Source organism: Hermetia illucens, chromosome 5 (assembly GCF_905115235.1).
Source record: "Hermetia illucens chromosome 5, iHerIll2.2.curated.20191125, whole genome shotgun sequence".
NCBI lineage: Eukaryota > Metazoa > Arthropoda > Insecta > Diptera > Stratiomyidae > Hermetia > Hermetia illucens.
This window is the reverse complement of record NC_051853.1, coordinates 1,420,675-1,445,027: the sequence shown is the minus strand read 5'-3', so window position 1 is coordinate 1,445,027 and position 24,353 is coordinate 1,420,675. Positions and strand designations below refer to the sequence as shown.

Below are 24,353 nucleotides of genomic sequence, written 5' to 3'. Positions count from 1 at the left end.
TTCTTTTGAAAGTTGTAAAGAATCGCAAGAATCAAATCAAAAGGCATTCGGAGGAGATTTCAATAGAAAAATACATAAATTCATCGTCGTCCTGAAAAAAATTCGATCTGATTTGTTTGTGGATTATTAAAGTTGTATTTCTTACCAATGAGAATCCCTAGGTAATTGCTGCTTTTTCACGGAGGCATACTTGTTGGAAAGTATAGGGATTCTGTAAGTAGATACGAGTAACGAAGCAAGTTCTTGCTGCGTTCAAGCCAAACAATTTCCACTTCTATGAAGTTCCTCCGTGGCTCAGGATCAACTTCATCCTCTTCCATGTGGTAGGGCGTGCTTTTGCTCTTGTATTAATATTGATGGCGTCGACGCACAGCATCCTACCGCCAGTTGATTGATACAATTTCATTCAAAAATCCTGGCCAGTCAGTTAGTTCTGGTTATACCGCGGGTAAGGAACTACACCGGAATAAAGAGTTGATATCATAACCGAAATACATATCACAGGTCAGTTTGTTTTGTCCAGTGGAACCCACCTAGGATATTCGTACCGTAGTTTCAGTGATTTTGTTGAAGTCCTTCTGGTCTATTGTGGATATGAGAAGTGTTTGAACTTTGAGTGTAAATGGTGTAGTAAATACAATATATATAAGTGTTGATTCAAAATTACTATGGTAAAACATAGTATCTTTGTATCTTTTGCAAGAAATAGAAGTGTACATAGAAAGTGAAATTTAAACAACGGATCTTTTAGAAGTTTGTTAAAAATTCAAAGTGGAACTCTTATTTGTGGAGCTTTTGATAGTTTGAATCGAGGTGTGAACTCTACAAGGAACTGGTTTCGTGCAGAATTATTTCAATTGGAAAATAGTGATATTGTTCAAATTGTAACTGCTGCAACGGTGGGCATATCTTCATGGTATACATCTTTTCTTTGTTGATTGCATTAGCATATAATGTTGATATATAACCAAGTGTCTTTTGCTGATGGATTATTTACTTATTTTCAAATGGTTTTGTTTTTTTTGTTTTTAAAATCATTTTTATTTTTAAGAAATAGGTAACAATAATATATAGATTGGAAAAATGAACAATAAAAAACAATCCTTTAAAATAACAAAAATAACTTAAATATAATGGCCACTGTGGACTCTCAAAGTTTTCGAATAACAATTTACAGGCAGAGAAGAGAAACATTAAGAAATAAAAATCTAATTTTACCATAAATTGTGTAATGATATGAGTGGATATAGGAGGATCTGGTCGATCATCCTAAGTGGCCGACAACGACCTAGAGGGCAGAGCTATCCCAAAAATCTAAACAAATTGGCTAAGTTGACCGTGAAGGTCCGCCCGCAAAGATTGAAGCTCCATCAAAGTGCTCGGTCGACACGTTCTTGCACGCCTCTGTGCTAGCCAGGCTCGGGATGGTGGGGGGGTCCTTTTAGCGCTTTGATCCCTCACGCTTCATTACTACAAAATAACGTGTCTATTCCGATGCGTGGGCTCGCACCGAATTCCAAAATAGACATTAAAAGGGACTTCGCGACGGCCTATCGAATGATAAACAGAACGCGAACTAAAATTGGAAAATAGAAAAGAGAAAAAAAAAACGGCTCGACCGCGCGCGTGGAGCCGTAAGTCTCCGGACCCGAGTGCCGCGATCAAGGAGGGGAAGATTCACAACGGATCACCGTCTCAATTATAGCCCCTTCCGCTTCAGATCTTGTATAAGGCGCGGCTCCTAAGGTTCCCACCCTTCCTCGACATCCTCAGGCCAGTTTATCATTTCTGAGGATGTCCCTTCTAGAAGTTCCGCGGGAGAAAGGAGGATAAGAAAGGGAGGAAGTCCTCAAATTACAATTGAATTATTCAAACATAATTATATTATCATCCAAATCAATTTATAAACATGATTAATAAAAAAAATAAAAATAAAAATAAAAAAAAATAGTTAAATTGAATGCAAGACTAAGGAAGAAAACAAAAGAAATTAAAAAAAAATAGGAGAAAAAAAAAGATTTACCCAGGTCGTCACTCCGAGCTCGGGATGATTCTGGTATACAAATTCTAAAATTTTTATAAAAACAATTATAAAAAAAATTAATTCATTATTATATATATTTATGTTATTCTAACTTGACGATTCCTTCACGGGCAAAATATGAAACACTTGGCAGCAAGCAGGCGTATTGCTTAAATTCTTACAGAAACGATTAATATATTATGCTAGAATCCGCACGTTTCTTAGCTGTTCAAAATCTGTCGTTTCCTACGAACGAAAATTTTTCCGGAATTTCTCCCCAACTTTCGAAACTCCCAACCATTCCAGTCCCTCAAAACAAAGCACTCTCCTTTCTTCTGCCTTCCGTTTTTTCTTTAAATCACTGTGCATTTCTCATTTGTTAATCTTGTCAGCGATTTGAACTTATTCGGAATATTTCGTTTAAAATACACTTGAGTTATGGTTTAGCACGATGCAGTGTTAGTTTTCTTGGTCGGATTCCTCTATTTTGCTCGCGAAAATCTTCACTTCTTTTTCAAACAAAAAACCGATCTTCCCTTCGCCCACTCAACTGTCAATTCCTCCACCGTTCACCAGCCGAAACAAAAAAACCAAAAACACCATAACCGTTTCCTCCCTTTCTTATCCTCCTTTCTCCCGCGGAACTTCTAAAAAGGGACATCCTCAAAATGATAAACTGGCCTGAGGATGTCGAGGAAGGGTGGGAACCTCAGGGGCCACGCTTCATACAAGATCTGAGGCGGAAGAGGCAATAATTGAGACGGTGATCCGTCGTGGATCTTCCCCTCCTTGGTCGCAGCACTCGGGTCCGCAGACTTACGGCTCCACGCGCGCGGTCGAGCCGTTTTTTTTCTCTTTTCTATTTTCCAATTTTAGTTCGCGTTCTGTTTATCATTCGATAGGCCGTCGCGAAATCCTTATTAATGTCTATTTTAGAATCCGGTGCGGACCCTCGCATCGGAATAGACACGTTGTTTTGTAGTAGTGAAGCGTGAGGGATCAAAGCGCTGAAAGGACCCCCCACATTTTCGAGCCTGGCTATCACAGAGGCGTGCAAGAACGTGTCGACCGAGCACTTTGATGGAGCTTCAATCGTTGCGAGCGGACCTTCACTGTCAACTTAACCAATTTTTTTAGATTTTTGGGATAGCTATGCCCCCTAGGTCGTTGTCGGCCACTTAGGATGATCGACCTGATCCTCCTATAACCACTCTTATCATTACAGTTGTCGGGAAATGGTCAAAAACCCGACAGAATTCACTTGGCCTTGCTCTCGCTCTGGAGTATCTCCAGTCGAATTCCGGAGCCCCCACTGTTAAATTCGGGGGGTATTCTATCCTTTTGTCCGTGGCCCGTCTATATATATTATACATAACCGGATCACCGGCAGAATCAAGAATTAGACCATTCCTGTCAAGATACGCGAACGCTTCGGGAGAAATGAAGCCTGTCGTGAAAGTTTTCTCAAAATACCCATCATTTGGGTAGAACGGCTGCGAAACTCAAGGGTTCTCACCATGCGAAGCAGATCGCACTATATGATTCCGAATCAATCTGACGATAACTGCGTCGATTCTTTGCACAGCAGCAGCTGCATACATCATTTCATTAGTTACATAGTGCTCATAGTTTGACGAAGCAGTCCTATTAAGCCCCGTGCAAGCATGCAGACATTTCCTTTCAAAGATTCTTATTTTCTCCATTTGGCTAGCACTCAAATTAAACCAGATAGCACACGTAGGTGAGCACCGGTCTAACCAAAGTAAGATAGCAAATAATCTTCCGGCTAATATGTGGAGAGTCTTTGAAGAGATATTAATGGCCTGGGAGCGCTTTCTAGCGCGACTTTAACGTGCTCGTTAAATTGGAGACGCTCGTCAAGACGCATACCCAGGTATCTAACGCACTTCTTATGAGCAATGCGCTCAGAACTATCCTCGTTCGCGACAATGTGGAAATCTCTCCAATTCATTTTCAAGTTCCTACTGGCATACGCCAAGGAATTTCGAAACAGAATCGTTTCACACTTTTGAGCATTGATTTTCATCCGCCAACTGTTCGTGAAGAACTTAATATCATTGAATATCTTTTGAAGTTCAACTTGCACCTCAATTATCTTCTTGTGTGCCGTGTAGGCTATCAGATCGTCAGCAAAAGCACCCAACGACCTTTTGGGAGATTTATTAAATTCGAAAAAGTTTAGTAATTCGCCGGCAAATACCGCAAAAAGTGTAGTCGCAGTCATTGTCCCTTGCTGTAATCCATTTAGAACATGAAATTCTCTGCTAGTAGTGAGATTTCCGTCCGTTATCACAAATCACTTGCCATACAGCATACTACACATCATCGCTACGGGGTGGCTTGGAAACTCATTCTTCAGGAGCCTGAAAATCAGTCCATCCAACCAGACGGTATCAAAGGCTTTCTCCATGTCTATAAGGCAAGCGCCTACGCACTCACCATTGTTAATCCGCCAGCAAATATCAGACGTTATCTTCGTTATTGCATGTATTGTCGAATGTCCAGATCGAAATCCGAATTGCGCTTTCGGCAATAGTTCCTTATTCTTGATATGCCCGTTCAAGGCTTTCAATACCAAAACCTCAAACACCTTGCTGATGTTAGGCAGGAAACTGATTGGGGAGTAGCTTTGAGGGCTGGATGAATCCTTCCCTCTCTTTAAAATCGGGAATACTCGGGCTTTCTTCCATTGTCCTGGAAAGAACGAATTGCTCAATAAATTATTGAACAAAATGCAATAATTACGAATGGTAATGTCTGGTAAATGTCTGAGGACCACGTTGGGAATACCATCCATACCGGATGATCTCTTATTGTTTATTCTTCTAAATATGGAAGTTAACTCTACACATGAGACATAGTAATCAAGCAGATTATCACTCGGTATGAGATCAGCCTGCAACGCAGGGCTAAACTGGAGAACTATGGTGCCGTTCAGGCCACAGTTAGATGCTAGACAGCTACCACACTCCCCCTTGCCCCTCAAAGGGGGAAATCAGTGCCAGTACGCACGATTTCAAATTGTTTTGCCCTTGAGCATGAGCGAGATGTAACGAAAATCCGATCAGCTGTGTTTGACATACCACCCGGACTTGCCAACATATTGGTGAGATCGGCAAATTTTTGATTATGTATAAGTGAATACGTGAAACAACTTTTTGCTATATGGGTGAGCACGCCAGTAGTCCAGAATAGCAAAAGCTCACCGATCTCTCTCTTACCAATGCGATTTGACGATGATTATGCCTTTTCCTTGTTTGCTGTTCCTTGTCCGATGTGTACAGATAAGCTTCTGTAGCCCATTCGCAAGTCGGGTCATTTTAGTGTGGGTACTGCCTTTAGTAGATGTGGTTCAGGCTATATTTAAAATTGTGGACATCTCGTTCTTCAATTTCCGAAAGTCACGTTGGCTCTAAGTCCGTTCTGGGCCGATACACCGATTCAGAGTTCTCCCCTATAAGTTCCATCACGATGTAATTGCCTTGCGAATCAGCAGTTACACTATTGCGTACTATCATATTAACTGTTGAGACAACACTTAATGGAAAGCATTCTGGTAAAATAGATTTTTTTTTGTCAACTGAACCAAATGTTTGGGAGTCTTATATTAGGGCACAGGTCGCCCCAAGTCCAGCCTAGTATTTAACTAGGCGCGTTTACTTCCTGGGAGCGACGGTCTCCTGTCCCTTTGTCTCTCGCTGTCGAGTACAGTTGAAGGCTGTGGAAAGATTCTTTAAAGTTAGGGTCTTACCAGAATTCCAATTGTTTGGAAGTTCAGCAGCCACAATAAAGGAAACCACACTTCTTTTCTATGATTAATACTTTATTAACTTTTTTACACTATATTAATTTCCTTAATTTCTTTAATTTCCTTACTCTTTACTCGACTGCTCGTGCACTCAGCAAATTCTCGTGCTAGACACGAACGTTAATTTAATTCGACTACTCCACCTACTCCGGATACTTCTTGTGACGGGAAGTTTTGGCTGCTTAAGCAATGAGTCAAATTCCCGTCGGGTGGAGATATCCATTTTTCGGGTAAGGATAAAAGATATGAAAGGTGCACCTTGATCACAATTGAACCCAGCCTTCCTCAAGTTTTGAACCACTTAGCGCATTGTGTCAAGTGCCTTTCCAATGGTGCTGGGGTCTTGTAACACTATCTGGGGAAGATCTATGAGGGCCTGGATTTCCTTTTCTACCAGCGCCCGAGAATTACGGTAGCGTCGATCCAGAAGTTCCTAGGACTTCTCGTAGTTCTCCCCATGCACTCCTAAGTGCTCTACGACTCTCCTCGCATCACCTTTTAATTTGCTCTGCAGCATCATTAGTCTCTCTGCTCGCTCAATATCAGATCCTTCATAGACTGATTGAAAAATACTGCAGATATATGTTTCCTTGAAAATGAAAACGCACGATTTACTTATTAATATAATTTTATTTTTGTTTCGAGAAACTCAACTCTAACACTCAACTCTAACAATTCAACTGCTCCTTCCATGTCTTTTTGGTGTCCTTATATGTGGACAACATTATCTTAAGATCAACCTTTGAACTATTGACTAGATAAGAAAAATGAAACGCTTATTAGAGTTATCTGAAATACATTCTCGCGTCGACTCATTAAAATGCATCTTTCTGTTCATACGCATTTTAAGCCTAGTCAGAAAATTGATTTTCGCGTCTGGTTTATGACTCCTCCATCCCTAAGATGCGTGTCCTCGCGCATTGAATTTATATTTACTTTGATGCTAGTTTTCTTTTTATGAACTTTAAAATAGATAAATATTACAACAACTATAAGAATGATAAAGATTATTATGACATCTGTAATTAAGCTTGTCCATGAAGTTTTATTATGTTCCAATGATAACAGTTTTATGTGATTCAAATTCTCAATATTTTGAACATGAATAGATTTTAAGGTCAAATTATGAATTTCGTTGTACGATATATTTTTTAGTATGTTTGGTAGTATAATGTTATTTTGAACAAAATTTTCTTTATTAGTGAATATTTTATCCCCTAAGGTTATTTTACAATTTAAAAATTTTATTATATTATGCCTTTTAATTACAATATTTTGATCATTACAGTTTTGATATACTTTAGTAGTATTTAAATTTTTCGTTATTATTATGTTTTCTGTAATTTGCCTGGTCGATCATTCATTTTCATAGTGCAATTTTGAGGTTCGTTTAAAATATCTGTTATACATTCCTCTTGAATAGGTATTAATTTATTTTCTACATTTTCATTACTATATACGAACACATTATCTTTATAAAAGAGAACTTTTTTATATGGTGTTACTAGTTCAAGATTTTTCATGTTCGGTATCGGTACAATATATAACTGAAAATATTTTCTGCTTGTAAAATTCGGAATTTGTAATACGATTAATATAGTCTTTTCTTTTTGTGCAACTGAGACTCGAATATTTGTAAGTTTTTGTTCATCTATTTGGTATTGTTGTATCTCTTCAATTGTAAGAATATTTCTACCCAATATTTCCAATCTAGATAATAAAACAATGTTTTCAATTTCCTCTATTGAATCTGAAATCATCTGCAAGTTTTCTTTTATGACTCGAAAAGTTTCTAGTTCTACTAAACGTTTGTTTAAACTGTTACTTAAAATATTGAATTTGGAGATTACTATTTCTTGCTGTTCGTTTATATGACTTGCTAATTTCTGGATACTTTCATCAATCCGACTATTTATTGCAATTTGTTTTTCATTATTGGCTACAAAAGATTTCATATTCAATTCAATTTTATCAAAATTTCCATCAATGAATTGTCTATCATTATCATCCATAACGCCACCAAACCATTTCAAAAAGGAACCATACAGGCTAAATATTGTTCTTTTGATTCTATGGGGCTCTAAAGTAAAAAGTTTTGCTTTGATTTTTTTAATTAACAATGGTATAATTGAAAACTTTTCGGTGATTTGTGCTGAAGTAGTGTTTTCGATACTGGTAATGATGTCATCGTACCTCTGTAGATTTATTACATGTATCACCTTGGAGAAATTCTGAATAATAGGAACTTGGTCTCCTCGTATCAAGGTGAATCCATTACCTTGAGGGATCTCGGTAATTTCTATGTGTTGCCCTAATGTGATATAGAGCAAGCATATTACGATGAAGATACCTGAGGGATAGATTTTTGAAATTTCTTTAATTTCATGAAGAGCCTCTTATTTTTTATGTTATGATTGGGTTTCGTGACAAAGGGCATATCCTGTTTTTTGCGTCTGAATTTATTTTTAATGTATTTTGAATTTATTTCCTCATTCTTTCTATTCCTGTTTTTATTTTCGATACTTTTATCCTGTTTCCTTACCAGCCTACTTCTTATTTGGTTGTATTCGGAAGCTTGTATAATTCCATTATGTATCTCGATTGGTCTATGATTAGTTGAAGAATGAATAGTTGTATTGTAAAATTTCATAATCTCTTGAACATCGATAGCTGATGGTGCGAGTTTAGTTTCAATTATTTTAATACGCACATGTTCATTTAATGTATTATGAAGTCTTTCTACATCTGAATTACCAGTTTTCAATCCAGGTGTAGTAAAGTGCAAGGCAACATTCTCATTTTGTAAAAAATTTTCTAAATTACTTTTGAAACTACTTTCATTGTCTGTTATTATAAGTTTAGGTTTACCAGAAGTTGCGAAATACTGATTGAGTGCTGACTTAATATCTACCCAATTTCTAGACTTTAAAGCGATGGCTTGAGCAAATTTCGAAAATTTGTCTATTAAAGTTAAAAAGAAATGATTTTTGTCTAGAAACCATATGTCCATGTGAGCTGTTTCATGAGGTTTTTCTGGAATAGGAGGTTTGTTGAAAGGAATTTTTGCTGGTCTTCTTTCGTATTTACCAATTTGACATGTATGACAATTATTTATCACTTTGGCAATTTCAGTTTTCAAATTAGGGTGATAGTATTTAGTTTTTATCTCTTTAAAAACTTCCTCAATACCTCTATGATTATTTCTTTTATGTTCCCTTAATATTTCTTCTTGAATTTGTCCTTTGTCGGTACAGTCAAAAAGTAGATAACTACATTTTATATAATAAATTTAATTCTAGTATGAGGGCTTTTCCATTTTAAATACTCATCTTGAAACCTACTGTAAATTGTTAGGTTTGGAATATAGACTGCGACTAATCCTTTGCTAGGGGTGTGGTTATTTAAAATATATTGGAAATATTTTTCATTTATTTCTCGAGATATACAAGTTATGCGGAGTTTCCCAAAGAATCTATCTTTTTTAATTCTGTTTTCTTTTCCTTCTTTAATTATTATTTGTGTTTTATACAAGTTTAGAGGTGCTTCTGAAATAGGTATATACTCTAAACTATCTTCATTTGCACTATGACATGTTGCGTTTGATGCATTTTCAATATTATTGTCTTCGTTCACTTCATTTACGTTCACTAAGCTTACAACTTTTGAAGGACGAGACAATGCATCTGCTACATAATTTTCTTTGCCCTGAATATATTCTATGTCATAATTGAACTCCTCCAACTTAAGTTTCCATCTTTGCAATTTCAAATTTGGTTCTTTTAAGTTTGCTAACCATGTTAACGGTTTATGATCAGTCTTAATGATGAATTTCCTTCCGTATAAATATGGCCTGAAATATTTAGTAGCCCACACAATAGCTAAAAGTTCTTTCTCTATTGTGGAATATCTACCTTCATGTTCATTAAGAGTACGTGAGGCATAGCAAATCGGGTGACTATCCTGAGAAAGTATAGCACCTACAGCATAATTTGAGGCATCCGTAGTAAGTGTAAATTTCTTATCGAAATCCGGATATTTCAAAATAGGCTCTGTTGTTATTAGTTGCTTGAGTTTTTCAAAAGCATCAACATAATCAATACCTCGAGGATTTATTTTATAATTCTTCTTTAGTCGAAGAGTTAAGGGTTTAGCTACTTTGGAAAAATCCATAATAAATTTCCTATAATATCCAACCATTCCTAAAAACGATTTTATTTGTTTAGTTGTTCCAGGAATTGTAAAATTACGAATTGCTTCTACTTTCTTAGGGTTAGGTTTGATTCCTTCAGTGGTTACAATGTGACCAAGGAATTCTGTTTCCTTTTTTAAGAATTCACTTTTATCAATTTGTATTTTTAAATTTGCCTCTTTTAAGACATTAAAGATTTTCCTAAGAGAAAGCATATGTTCGTCTAGAGATGTGCTGAAAACTATAATATCATCCATATAAACAAAACATATTTTTCCAATATGTTCGTGGAGAATTTCATTCATTAGTCTTTGGAATGTTGCGGGAGCATTCTTTAGACCAAAAGGCATTCTGGTGAACTCATAATGACCTTTATCAATTGAAAATGCAGTTTTCTGAATATCTCTTTCATCAATTTCAATTTGGTGAAATCCTTTAGCCAAATCTAAAGTAGTGAAATACATGCATCTTCCCAATTTATCCAAAATATCATCAATATTTGGTATTGGAAATTTATCATCAATAGTTATACTGTCTAACTTCCTATAGTCCACTACAATACGCCACTTCATTTTCCCTGAAGCATCAACTTTCTTTGGAACTACCCAAATTGGTGAAGAATATGGAGATTTACTTGGTTGTATAATCCCTTGTTCAAGCATTTCCATTATTTGTTTGTCTACCTCTTTTCGATGAATTTGAGGATATCTATATGATTTAGAGTAGACTGGCATAGTATTTGTTGTTTTTATCTCATGTTTTATCTCATGAGTAAAAGTCAGATTATCACCTTCTTGAAAGAAAAGATTTCTATAAGTCTTTAATAAGTTTGTTAAGGATTTATTTTCCTCATTATTTAAATGATCTATTCTTAATAAAGATAATGGATCATTTTCTCTGTATACATCAGTCATATAAATATGATTAATGTATCCATCTAGTTCTTCTTCTTCCTTAGAAAAATATATTGGTAATTGTTTGTCATTGAAATTAATGATTCTGTTAAATAAATCAATTTTTACACAATTTTTGAAAAATGTTATTCCCTATTAATCTATTGAAAAAATCATTAAATTTAAATTCAATAAAATTAATTTTCTCTACTCCTCCAATTTCTTCGAAGGGTTTAATTTGGACGGTATGTGAATAAAAAATATTTGAATTTAGTGTATGGATGACAGAATTACTTTGTGATATTCTTAAACTTGGGTGACAAATATTTGGGTCGATAATGTTTACTGCAGCACCTGTATCTATTAAAAATCTAAGAGGAATACCTTTCGAATCTATTCTAATATATGGAAGATTGAAGTTTGTGGATTTTCCGAGGTAGGTTTTCGAAAATTTCCCTGCTGGTTAGTGTTAATCACTTGTCGCGATCCATCAACTTCCATAGGTTGTGGTGGTCCAAATCTACGAATTCGACTTTGGACTGAATTTTGATTAAAACGATGTTGATCATAATTTGGGAAAGATGGATTAAAGTTTTGGTTTTTCCAACTTTGATTATGGTAATGTTGACTACCATATTGATTTTGGTGAAATGGATAATTATTTTGAGTGTGTACATTATGGTGTTGATAGTTTCCACTTTGGTAACTTTGATTTGGAAGATTCTGAAAACCCTGTTTAAAATTTCGATTGGTGCTCCTGTTTTTAGGAATATTACTTTCTTTCTTTTGGTAAAGATGTCCCGTCTCAGATAATATGAAAATGACATTTTCAATAGAAGTTGGATTTCTACAGAACAAAATGGTTCTGACTGGCTCAGGCATATTGTTTTTAAGTACTTCTAAAGCAATAGTATGATTATCTTGAATGATTCTTACAAAATTGAATTTTTGCTCCTGTTCTACCTTCAAGTTTAAATTAGTTAATCTTTTTTGAATTACATTTATATAATCAATAATAGAACCTCTGAACTCTGTAGATCTAAGTTCATTTAGAAGTTGGCTACTATTTCTTTGATCCGAAAAATTGGCATATAAAATTTTTTTTTATTTCTTCCCATTTAGTTATATGGGGACTGGAATCTAAAATTTGTTTCGCCTTTCCAACTATTCTACTTTTAATTATATTAGAAACTATAATTTGCGATGATGTATCGTAGTCCTGAAGTATGGGTACCATAACGTCCACCATGTCGGTAAAACTTTTAAGCTGGTCCCGGCATCCGTCAAATATAGGCAAATGTGAAGCGTGTTTGATTGGATCCAAAGTTATACTCAATTTTGAGTTGAGGACTGAGGGTGATAGAATTACTTTGCTCATACCTGTGGTTTTTTCTTCCGTCATTTCTATAACGCTTGGAGATTCTTCAACACAATTAATTGCTGTGGTCTCTCACGTTTCGTGTATTGTTAAAATATCTTCACAACTTTTTCACTGTGTGTCACATAAAATTGATGCGTTAATTCACTTTCTTCTCGAAATCTTATCGATTAAGTCTTCACTGCGTCTAAGGAGTTAAAACTCGCGTATAAATTAAAATGTTTATTCACTTTCAATTTGTCACTCCGAATATAAGCTTATCGTTTTTAATTTAATTTACACGAGACGCATCCTACCGACTGCGCCAGATATATGTTTCCTTGAAAATGAAAACGCACGATTTACTTATTAATATAATTTTATTTTTGTTTCGAGAAACTCAACTCTAACAATTCAACTGCTCCTTCCATGTCTTTTTGGTGTCCTTATATGTGGACAACATTATCTTAAGATCAACCTTTGAACTATTAACTAGATAAGAAAAATGAAACGCTTATTAGAGTTATCTGAAATACATTATCGCGTCGACTCATTAAAATGCATCTTTCTGCTCATACGCATTTTAAGCCTAATCAGAAAATTGATTCTCGCGTCTCAAATTTATCTCTATTTGTCGTTGTCGTTTCATTTTCTTATCTGGAGTGGTCTGGTTTATGACTCTGCGGAAAGACTCAAAGTGACGAAGGTCCCAATCAAACGAAGGAATATCAGGGACTGGTGGACAAGGACGTGGTCTATGGCCGCGATTCCAATAAGGAATGCTTTCGGTCTCGGAGCTTCTGAACCCGAAGCCTGTTGTCGGCAACGATATGTCACTAAAAGGCATGTTCGATTCATCGCGAATCCTGGGGAACCATTCTCTAGAGAACAAGTTTTCCGGTTGTTTTGTCGCGTCCTCGCGTCTCCCCTCGAGCTTTGCTGAAGTTCCGGGGCGCGGACTTGATGTTGTCCTACCACCTGTGAATTCTACATCGTTGGGAGAGCTTTCGGGAATGAGACCGCGATGAACACGTCCAATCAGCTCGTTAGTCGCATTGTAAATATCGATCATTACGGATAATTTATTTTCTCAAAACTAAGTAATGTCCTTAGAAGCATTTCGGCGAAGAAGGTGGCTATGGCCGGCGATCAAATCCCAATAAAGCTGTTGCACTTCTTCCCATGCCGCAGCAAAACGCTCCCGCGTTCCTTTTTTCTTGTCGGAGTTTGACTAGAGACTCCCTGACATTTTCGAGTTTTGTGACCCTTTCCTGTTGGGCATCAATAATTGCCTGAATCTCCTTTCTGGCTAAATTTGAAGATCGCGATAATGCTGAGCTTCGCGACGATAATATAACTTTGCGCCCTTAATTTGAGAGCCGTAACAATAATAATTTTGCGCCCTTAATTCGAGCGCCGCAACAATAAATTAGTGATTCCCACTCCACAATGGTAATACTCTGAACGGGGCACTGAATACGTGGGAAGTGCAACACTGTAAGGACCTATCCTTTGGTCTGAACGCGCCCACGTAACAACAAAACGATGCACTGGAAACGTAGGAGACGCATCCTATCCGGCTCGACGGACCAATTTCAGTTTTTCAACTGTTAGATACTAGATTCATTTTCAACTCTTTAAATGTTGAAAAGTTGACACCATTCTGTAGTAAATCCTAAAACTTGACTAATGTATTGCCAACCGATTTCCATACAACACAAATCTGAAATTGGGTACCAAATATCTAAATCATCGGATTTTAAAATTCCTTACTAGAAACTGCCTCGAATTAAAGGTCGAAAAATATTTTTTTTTGTTGCGTCCATTAAAAACGGTCTCGCAAATGTTGAAAAGGCCTTTAAGAAAAAAGATATAAGATCAAATTATTCAGAATTCGGCTCTGAAATTGCTTTAGTAAATATCAAAGTGTGAATTAGTACATGGATAAAAAGCATAATGTCCTGGAGGGTCCTCTTAATGGTTATTGCAAATTCATCCAACCTGAAGTACGGAATTCTTGGCTGCCCCCTGCTTAATTACTTTCAACTATAATCTGGGGTGTTAGGCAAGTTTACCAGCATCTCCCGAGGCGGCCTCCCCAATTGGGCGCGATGAATAAATAATAAAAGTCACTGTTAACTGTCCATAACAGTCAAACGTTTCTGGTGTTTCGGGGTCTTTCACGCTAGTAATCATGTTATCTAACTTTTGAAGTTAACTTCTCGATTAATAGCTATTATAGCTTAATTGTTCTAATTCTACTTTAATCATTTCATTTACATATTTCTTATTTGTTCCTTTTCCTCTTTATTTTATAAAGTTTCAGTTGGAATTGCTAATTTTTGAGATTATGGAACAGTAGACAAAATCGTGCAAGATGGGTGGAAACCGCCGCCATTGAAAGGTGTGAAACAAAATCTTATTAAAATCGATTAAATGTCTGTCTGACTGTCACAGCCGAATGTCATGAAATTTGGTGAAAACAGGTAGTCTGTGTGTCTTCTTACATGCAGTGAGTGGCGCCATTTTGTATTGAAGTTGAAGGGGGTCTTCCTATTAATGAAAAAGAGGGGTATAATTTTTTTCACAGAATATTGCCATGTGGGGTATCAATTGAAAGGTTTCGATTAGTACTTTTCGAAACTGATCTTATTTCTGATATTGAGTCGAAGATAGGGGAGATAGAGCTCAAAATGTATGCCCCAAAAAGTGAAACGGGTCTCGTTCTCAGAATCTATCAAACTGAAGAATCTGAAAAAATCACAGCGATGTATCTATACGAAATCTAGCCCTCAAAGTACATTCCGTTCCTATATCTGCACAAATAGAGTTAATAATAGTATATTACCATGTTTTAGAAATTTACCGGAAAACTTAAGTTCATCCCAGAAGTTCAAAGGGCACAAGTGACATTAGCATAGGTAATATCGTAGATCGTAGAAATTGTCACCACACTGAGAAGTTTGGTGAAAATCGTACCACTATCAACAAAGTTATAATAAGGCAAAGTTATCTCTTCCATGGAAATCAATTTCATCCTAAGGCATAAAATGTCAGTATGCGATGGAAGTGGATAGTTGGACATTCTCAGTGAATATATACTACTATCTAGGTACAAATGGAATTTTCATGTCCCCAAATATTCTTACATAAAATTCCGCAAAACTGTTCATACCCTAAGAGCCAATCCGCCGGCTTGCTTATAGTTGCTGTAATTTATTTTTGGGAAGCCATTTCACGTTTGTTTTCAAAGTGGATGGTAGCCTTGGCATATAATGAAGTAATTCTGCGTAAGTTTGTCTGTTATAACAAATCCTTATCTATTTAAGTTCACAACATAATGCCAAAAGTTAACTCCGCAGTTTGTGACAAAGCAAAAGGACAATACATTCGATTTCCATTCTTTAGGTGAAGTTTGGTTGTCCTTTCAATTTTCTTTTGTTCAAAACTTCCGTGTTGTGTTTGGTTTTGTTTGGTTTATAGGAAAAAGATGTATTCCTACGATTTTATATTTTTGTGCGAAGTCTATTTTAGAAATTTCGAAAGTTCGTTGTCCTTTGTGCGAAATATCGTTAATTGGCTTCTATTCGGCAAAATGTCTTCTTTTCTTTGGTGAATTTGTTCATAGAACAGCTACTCCAATTAAAGGACATTCAATTTGGCATTTTTTAGATTATATTATGTTGTAAAACGTATGAAAACTAAATCGTGAAAGGAGAACGAAAGACCTAAAAGAGAATGAGAGTGGTTATATAAAATCTTTTGATATTATATCTACCAATTTCATGATTTCGTCTCCTTCGATAGATGTAGCATCCAAATTGCTTTGACCGGCATTTTGCCTTGTTATTGAGATCTGGATTTATTTTAAGGACCTGAATGTAGAATTTAAACAACTGGAACTGCAAGCCGCTAAGTGAAAGCGATGGAAACAAATCGCTGCAAGGTATCTCCATACTTGGCTTCAATTAGCTCTAGAGCATTTTTCATAATGGAGAACTCCTCTCATTTTTTTAATATTATAATTCACTTAGTTTTTGTTTCTAACATTTGAAACTATTTCAAAAATTGGTGCTTTCAGTTCTGGCTGGCCTTCATAAATCGTTGGTAAAGGTTGAATTTTTAATCCCACCTTCGGGAGTAAGGGCAGGTCATGTCCTCTGAAAGAGGGGTTGGGACTATTTTGATATTGGCATTGTAGCATTAGAAACTACCCTCAGTGGTCGATAAGGTTTTTCCAGTGAAACTTTCCATCAGATCGAAGCGAAAATTGCCTCATCAATTCATTTATTAATGATATAAAATTAGCCCCATTTTGAGGTGCTATATCCTTTTAAAGAGGACGAAGGGAAAATGCCAGTTTTCAATGGAGTTGCACGGGAGAGTTCCCTCTTCGTCTGATTCCAGAAAATTCTCACAACAAAATCGTAAATCGTTTTTTAAACTTTACAAAATGTAAACATGCATATTACAGCCGTGGTTGAACTGGAGGAAGAATCCACTCCTTTCCTAAAAGAATATTAAACAAGTCGGGAAACCCGAAGCTTGATGCTCCAAGTTTACGTGTGCTCCCCTATGGGGGGAGTGATGAGTGCATAACAGTTCCAGGTGTACATAATTAAAAATCCCATTGCCCTCTAGTTTTTAGAAAGTCATTTAAATAAATAATTTGATGGAAAGCACTGCACTGATAATAATCAACCAACCATCAAGGAGTTCAATATTATTATCAAATGCGGAGAAATTAACCTACAACAGATACAAACAAATCGGGAAACCAGATTTTTCGGTTGTTTAGTTTCTGAGAATGGGTCCATTAAAGGAATGATCACTTTGAAACCCCTGGAAAGTATTAATCGAGACCTTTCATTTGATACCTCACAAGACTACATTTGATGAAAAAAGAATTACACCCCTCCCCTTAAATTGAACGTAGAATTATTTAACTCATTGCATACGTGAGCGTTCACAGTTCCCACCTTCCCCCAAATTTGATGTCAATCGCTACTATCGTCTCCAAGAAAAATGTGTGTAACAGACAGTAAACTGATTTTAATAAGGTTTTGTTTTACACAAAAGGGCTGCGGAGAGGTAGGTTCTTTCGGGGTAGGCTTTTAATAATCCACTCGAATGTCAATTATTCTCGTTGATTATGATGTCAGCATCTTATTTGCAAGGCTTTAGAAGCAGTAAATTCGTGCGAAATTGCCAAGTTCGAACTACTATAACTTTGGAGTTAATGGCGCAAGATATTGTCCTCTATGCTGTTGGAAAATTCCTAAGATGAATTTAAAAGGGGTTTTCAGTCAATTTCTAAAAGTTGGTAACATACTATTAGTGAGTTTATTTGAGCAGATTTCGAAATGTAACATATTTTGAGGCTTAGATTCCATCTAAGTGCACCAACCTGATTTTGTTTAGAGTTTTGAGTTGTGTAGCTTCCGAAAATTAGGCCTATGTCACTTTATGCGTGTATATTTTGATTCCTTACTCGGGCACTTTATAATTCACATCACAACTAATATCAATTTCGAACAGTACTGACCGAGACCTTTCATTTGATATCCCACAAGACTATATCCGGTGAAAATATTTGTACATCCCCCTTTGCATGTATGGGGAGCCCTTTAAACTCTACCTAAATTTCTGTCACTCATTGTATGCGTAGGATTTCATAGTTCCCATGTGTCTATCAAATTTCGTTCGGATCGGTTTTCAATGGTCCGCAATTAGTGTGGTGTGGCTTTAGAAGATGGTAACATTGTACCAGCAGTTAAACACGGTGGCAGCATCAGTGTGTGGGGTGCTATGGCATACAAAGTAACAGGGACTCTATATATAATCCCGGAAAATCTTACTAAAGTGAGCTACCTTAATATACTAAGGCAGCAGGTATCGGCTACCATAGCGATGATGGGGCTCCCATCAGATATCATTTGAGTTCATGACAGCGACCCAAACACACAGCCATGGTCGCTGTGGAATGGCTACTTCACCATGTCAAAAAGAGCTTTCTCATTCACCTCAAAACCCGGATTTAAATCCGATGGAGCACTTGTAGGCACACGTTGAAAGGAGCTACGAAAAAGGGTAATGAGGAACAAAAATGATTTAGGATATCACATAAAGGATGTTCGGAACTCTATTCCTGCGGAAGTCCCCGAAAAACTTGTAGGGTCGATGAAAAGACATAGATAGTTTTAAGGCTTATGATCAGGATAGTTTTAAAAGCTTATGGTCACCACACTAAATACATAGGTCATACATAGGTCTGTCTCGAATAATTAATATATACAAATGATTGAGAAACTAAAACGGAATGTGTCCTTTTCCAGATTTCTCGGTCAGATGGGTTCTGAGAACGAGACCTGTTAAACTTTTTAAGTGGATCGGTTTCGAAAAGTACCAATTTTGCCCTATAATTTGATACTCCACATGACCATATTCTGTGCATCCCCCTTTTGCATGTATGGGGAACCCCCTTTAACTCAACACATTATGGCGCCACTTGCTATATGTAAACGTATTCATAGACCACACGTTCTCGTCAAATTTCGTGACATTCGGTCAAGCCGTTTCTGAATAAATCGCGTGTGACAGACAAACAGACAGACAGACATTGGATCGATTCTAGAAGGGTTTTGTTTCACATAAAACCTTAGATAGGTCAAAAGGTTCAGAAAATCATGATAAATAAATTCCAAAGAGCTTCGTGATCCTTATTTCAGTGCTTATTGAGAAAAAGGTACAACGGAATGCCTTCTGATAAAAGTAGGGTCAACGCCGATTTCGTTTCGATGACTTATTTCATACCCGAAAATAACTCCAAAGTTGCAAACCACTCGTAAGGTTTTTCTTTGGTGTCGTCCTAAACCTGTCCTTTATTAGGACAGGGAAAATCTTTGAATTTATAAATGGATATGAAGCAATATCTATATTTGGATGATTTCAGAGACAATTGGAAAATTTGTAAATTTGACACTTTGAATAGGATATGCTAACACTCCTCGTTCCCTGCTTGTCCTAAAATTGTTTCTCGGTAAATTCTCAAATACATGTTCAAATAAAAATATTCACCCTAGCAGCAAATAGGAGAGCCATGAATCTTTAACTTTTCGGTTCCCAATTTCTGATCCTTGGCGTTGGGATATGAATACACATAACAGTGATACACGAAACGAACCTCTGTCTGTCATGTAGAGTTAATTGAAAAGGAGAGTAGGATATAATTGCATAGTTGATATGTAGTTTGCCAGGACAGCACAAATTACTTCAGTATCTTGCGGGAGACATATGAGGTAAGCAGGCTCTTTGGAAATTAGTTTGTGTAGGCGATGGACATATAATGTACATATGTTGTTACTGATTCATTTGGACAGGTTATCACTGGGTTTATTTAGGTGCCCTGATTCAAAATGTATTGTTTTGGATCTGTTCCTAATTAGTACATGAATGAACCGTTGTCTACCTTTTTAGCTAAAAGCGAAGATAAGATAACCAAAATAAATTATTCATTTCCTGGTGGAAACCAGACGTTTTTAGCGCTCATATCTGAGTGAACTTGTTAGCAGGCCACGACTTGGATTATATTAGTATGTAGCATTCTACTCTGGTGTCCTTTGTGATCGACGTATCAACGAACGTCTCAAATCTAAAATTTACCGCAATGTCGTACGTCCAGTCGCTCTCGATGGTTCTGAGTGTTGGCCGACCATAAAAGACAATGAATGGCGTCTTGCGGTAATGGAGACGAAGATGTTACGTTGGACTAGTGGCGTCACACGTTTAGATCACATCCGAAATGAGGATATCCGCGATCGTTATGGGGTTGCACCGATCATGGAAAAGTTGAGAGAGAGGCGTCTTCGATGGTATGGTCACGCAATTCGTGCAAACGAGAATTCACTTGCCAAGATTGGTCTGAATATCGAAGTCTATGGTAAACGACCAAAAGGCAGACCTAAGCAACGGTGGTTTGATACGCTGGATGGGGATTTGAAAGCCTCGACATTGCACCCAGATCAGGCATTCGACAGAGCCGAATGGCGAAACCGATCATCACGAGCCGACCCCGCTTGTGAACGGGACAAAGGCTGAAGAAAAAGAAGAAGTAACATTTTTCTCTACGCCAAAGATGTATAAATTGAAATATGGTATGCATGTCACATTAGAATTATAACTGGCGTTCAGCTTGACCTAATTTCAAGAATTATTTTGTTACTTACACAGTTTGTACATAGCCTAGTAGGTGATATTATAACAAACTCATTAAGGCCAGTAAGAAGTATCTGCAATGTGTAGAAGTCATTCCATACCTGAAGGATTGGTCTTTTGGTGTTTTCAAAGTTTTGTCTATTACGAAATTTCGTGCGAAGGTAGGAACTATGAATTCCATTCTATGCAATGAATAACATCGTTCTAAGTTGATGCGGGGGCTGTAATTTTTTTTCACCGAATATAGTCACATCACAACACAATCCTCCGCGACACCTATAAGAGGGAAATGGATGCTGCAATAACAGCAGTCAACAGAGGACCTGGAGATGAAGCATCAACAAATGATCTTCATAATCACCGGAAGAACGTTATCATGGATACGGCCACAAACATACTTGGTTCCAGCCGCAAAACGAGTCGGAACGGCTGGTTTGACGATGAATGTAAGCTAGCAACGGAACGGAAGAATGCCGCATACCGAGTAATGTTGCATTCTCAAAGAACGCGGGCACGCGCAGAGACTTATCACGAACTCCGTCGAGCAGAGAAGCGACTCCACAGACGGAAAAAGGAAGCCTGGGAGAACCAACAAGTCTGTGAACTAGAAAAGTACAGGGAGAAACCGCACCAGGCGCGGAAGTTTTACCAACAAGTCAGCAGGATGAAGCCTTATACACCTCGATGCTCATCCTGCCGAGACAAAGAAGGAAATCTGATTTCCGACAGAATGGGCATATTGGAGCGATGCGTTGAGTACTTTGATGAACTACTGAACAACCAGAACTTCGGCAAGTTGAAGGTCCCGCCAACTGAAGACGACGGACGAATACTGCCACCACCAAGTTTAGGAGAAACAGTGCACGGATTGCACATTGGCTAAAAAATCATAAGTCGCCAGGAGCTGATGGAATTACAGCCGAATTGGTTAAATATGGAGGCGACCAGTTACACCAAGTGGTTCATCAACTTGTGCTGAAGGTATGGGACAGCGAATCAATGCCTGACGATTGGCAACGAGGCATTATCTGTCTCATACATAAAAAGGGAGATATCACGCAGTGCAGCAATTATAGAGGTATCACGTTGCTGAGTACCATCTATAAGATATTCTCCACTATCTTGCTAGGCCGGATAGCTCCATACACCCAGAACATCATTGGCCCATACCAAAGAGGCTTCACTCCAGGCGAATCAGCAACAGATCAGATTTTCTCTCTGCGGCAAACGATGGAAAAACTGTTGGAATATGGACAACAGTTGCACCATCTATTCATCGCCTTTAAAGCCACCTATGATAGCATAGCCGACGAAATTAATAAGACTGACTAGGTTGACCCTGACCAATGTGCAAGGCCAGATAAAAGCAGCAGGATCACTCTCAAGACCATTCGACATCAACAACGGTCTACGACAAGGGTATGCGCTATCATGCGTCCTCTTTAACCTGGCCCTCGAGAAAGTGATCCGTGATGCTGAGGTAAATGCAAGAGGTACGATCCTCTTCAAGTCCACCCAACTACTGGCCTATGCTGACGATATCGACATCATGGGAAGTTCTACCCGAGACGTACAAACTGCCTTCATCCAGATCGAGCAGGCGGCTATGGTGCGAGATCTTGGGCTGCACATGAATGAAGGCAAGACAAAATATATGGTGGCAACGTCAGCACCGAAGACGAATCAACCAACAACATCAAACCGCACTGGTCAAACACGAAGAAGAATAAGGATAGGAGAATACAACTTTGAGACCGTTGATAATTTCTTCTTTCTAGGGTCGAAAATCACAACCGATAACAGCTACGATGATGAAATCCGTGCACGGTTGCTGTCAGCCAATAGAGCCTATTTCAGCTTAGAAAGACTGTTCCGCTCGAAACGTCTCACCATAGGGTCAAAGCTCTTACTGTATAAGACTATGATCTTGCCAGTCCTCATGTATTCCTCGGAGACTTGGGTTCTTAGCAAGAAGAATTGCGAATTCTTGGCCGTGTTCGAGAGAAGAATCCTCCGAAGAATTTTTGGCCCCCTACATGAGGATGGACGATTCCGTAGCCTACACAATGATGAAATCTATGAGCGATACCATGACCGTCCGGTTGTGGATAAAATCCGGCTCAATAGGTTACGTTGGGCGGGTCATTTAATCCGTATGGATGAGGATGATCCCACCCGGAAAGTCTATAAGGGCAATATCTATGGTAGAAAAAGAAGACGAGGCAGACCCTGCCTAAGATGGAGCGATGGCGTAGGTCAGGACACCAGACAGCTTTTAGGGATATCGAATTGGTGGACCTCGGCGCAAAACCGGGATGTCTGGAGTTCAGTATTAAGGCAGGCCTAGACCGGATACCGGTTGTTGCGCCGTTGATGATGATGAAGAATAGGTTCAAGTGGAACAAATGTCTCAAATATTTTTATATAAGAATTTGACAAGGTCTTCCATACTTGAATTGCCTAGTTGCTGGTTTTCATTTTTTTTATTTTTGTTACACATTTTTCAGTATTTTCCCTTTTCCACTTTTCTATTAACTACAATATTTCTCATATTATTTTATTTTTTCCGGACTCTTCTTTTCCTAAAGAGGAGGCAAGATGTAAATACTGAGATAAACATCGAATAACATCAAATAATATATTCTCATTACCATGACCATTATTATTTGAAGTTTTGTGTGAAACATAACCTTATTAGAATCGATACAATGTCTGTCCGTCAATCTGTCTGTCTGTCACACTCGATTTATTCGGAAACTGCGCAGGGTATTGAGACGAAATTTGGTAAGAATATGTTGGCTGTGAACCCCTTACATATAGTGGCAGCCTTTTTCTGTTCAGTTTAAGAGGGGGCTCCCCATATATGCGAAAGAAAGGTGTAAAGTATGGAATATGATCATGCTCGACTAGTACGAAACCCATCTTACTTCTGATATTGTGTGAAACATATGGAACTGAGCGCTCAAAATGTATGCCCTAAAAAGTGAAACGGGTCTCATCCTCAGAACCTATATAATCGAAAAATCTGTAAAAATTAACAATGATGCAACTATACAAAATACAGTCCCCAAAATACATCCCATTCCGATACCTGCTCAAATACAACTAATAATAGCATCGCAACGTATTTTAGAAATTTACCTAAAATCCCCCTTAAGTTGATCTTAGAAGTATAATGTGATGCCATTGAAAATAATGATATAATACACAATTTTGGAAAGTTTGAAGGAAATCCAACTATTATTAACAAAATTATAGAGAGTCAAAATTTTGTATTTCACGTGATTTTATCGCAATCTTAAACGTATATGACGCCATCACCATATAAAGTGAACTCATATGAACGGTGGAGTTGGAAAAGAAGATTAAGAAATGTTTTGAATTTTTGACTATGCACGAATGGGAAAGCGTGCATAGGGAATTTCTCACACAAGATGACCTCAAACTCTTTATATCCGAAGCGTCCAGCTTTTGGTGTTCCGACTTGTTTAGGGTTTTGTGGAAAGCAACACGACGACCTATTGTAGAGAACCCTAATGTCTTTCACTACGTCTTTGATAGGTTTGCGCTTGAGGTACTTGTCCTTGATGGGCTCCAATTACTTTTGCTCCAATCTGTATGAAAGGTAGTACCTCCGCATTAGAGCTCTGTTTTCTATAAGTCTTGACCGGATTACTCCTTTTAAACACTCCTTTACCTTTCCCTACTGTGAGCTTGTGACTTTGGCAAGGTCAAGTGTAATGATAGTGAAACTAAACCGCAATCTGACTGTGTGGATGGCCTATTCTCTACCAAGGAGTGAACAGAAAACACTACTTTACCTTTAGTATTCAATGTGCTTTTTATAG

The 24,353-nt window shown here is 37.6% G+C and overlaps 1 protein-coding gene across 1 annotated transcript in view; it reads left to right on the top strand.

Moving 5' to 3' along the window:
* The first annotated feature begins 467 nt into the window (after positions 1-467).
* The window catches only part of LOC119658404 (cholecystokinin receptor type A-like), a 209,005-nt gene continuing 185,119 nt past the window's right edge, over positions 468-24,353 (top strand). Inside the window, exon 1 of the mRNA XM_038065793.1 lies at positions 468-916. The gene's annotated coding sequence lies outside the window, so the exon portion shown is untranslated. The remainder of the gene's footprint in view (positions 917-24,353) is intronic.